The 1,460-nt window shown below is 30.8% G+C and overlaps 2 protein-coding genes across 2 annotated transcripts in view; one reads left to right on the forward strand and one right to left on the reverse strand.

The window, feature by feature from the left end:
* The window catches only part of LOC106682652 (suppressor of lurcher protein 1), a 181,124-nt gene that overhangs the window by 96,006 nt on the left and 83,658 nt on the right, over positions 1–1,460 (reverse strand). The gene's annotated exons all lie outside the window — the stretch shown is intronic.
* LOC106682654 (sodium-coupled monocarboxylate transporter 2) overlaps positions 1–1,460 on the forward strand; it is a gene marked incomplete at its 3' end in the record, with an annotated part of 16,657 nt that overhangs the window by 10,895 nt on the left and 4,302 nt on the right.

The following is a 1,460-nucleotide window of genomic DNA, read 5'->3' on the forward strand; positions in this document are numbered from 1 at the left end:
ATCATTATCTACTAATCGATACCTATACTTATAAACGATAATCATTATCTACTAACCGATACCTATACCTATAAACGATAATCATTATCTACTAACCCATACCTATACCTATAAACGATAATCATTATATATATTAACAATACCTATACCTATAAACGATAATCATTATCTTCTAACCGATACTTATACCTATAAACGATAATCATTATCTACTAACCGATACCTATACCTATAAACGATAATCATTATCTACTAACCGATAGCTCTGAAACGATGACCGATTACCTACTAATCGATACCTTAGAACCGATAGCCGATTACCTACTAACTGATTGCAAAGAAATGGTAATCATTACCTACTAACCGATAGCTAAGAAACGATAACCGTTTACCTACTAACCGATTGCAAAGAAACGGTAATCATTACCTACTAACCAATAGCTAAGAAACGATAACCGATTGCAAAGAAACGGTAATCATTACCTTCTAACCAATAGCTCAGAAACGATAACCGATTACCGACTAACCGACACCTAATAACCGATAGTCGCTTACCTACAAATCGATAGCTAAGAAACGATAATCTATAGCATTACCTACTAATCGATAACTAAGAACCGATAACTGATTATCTACTAACTGCTAGCTAAGAAACGATAACCGATAGCTAAGAAATATTTAATGGAAATTTTTTTAATATTATATACATATATAATTTACCGTATAATTTCTAAAATGGGGAAGATGGTAAGGGTTGCGGTCAAAAAGAAAAAAATAGTTAACAACATTCAAAGTGGGGCGAAACGTCGGTAAATGATATTTTAAGCTTAAAATGCATGGTTACGTTATAAAAACTAAATTACAGGTAAGAAGTTTACAACCATTACAACAATTACAATTTACTAGCAACTGTCGTAGCTACTCCCATGGTGTAAACTGTATGATAGTTGCAGTATATAAATAAATAAATATTGCCATGACAGTTTGTGCTGTCATAGAGTAGGGTACTCGAATATAAATCTGGTTGTAATTTAAGAAAGTAACATGTTATCCCCATTGTTGACTTAAAAGACAAGAGCTTAATCCACTGTAAGTAAACATTTTGTCTATGTATCATTTTATGTCTACGATTTAATATGTTTATTTTGTATTTGTATTTTGGCTGATATATAATTATTAATTAATAGGTTTATAGTTGTACGAAATATAATCTCTACAGCTGATTTATCATCTGCATCATTTATTTATTTTGTTTAGCTATAATTTGTTTTTAAGTCAGAGTTATTTTGCTAGATATTTTCCTACGTGGACTTCCAAATCCCACAGCCAACTCTTCCGAGATCGACGGGGTATCACTAACAGTATGGCCCGTGTAAAGAGTCACGTAAAAATAGTACTTATTAATAATATGCTTTAAAATATAATATAAAATAAAAATAACATAAAAATTAAATGATGTT

Source organism: Halyomorpha halys, unplaced genomic scaffold, assembly GCF_000696795.3.
Source record: "Halyomorpha halys isolate HHAL.00 unplaced genomic scaffold, Hhal_1.1 Scaffold433.1, whole genome shotgun sequence".
NCBI lineage: Eukaryota > Metazoa > Arthropoda > Insecta > Hemiptera > Pentatomidae > Halyomorpha > Halyomorpha halys.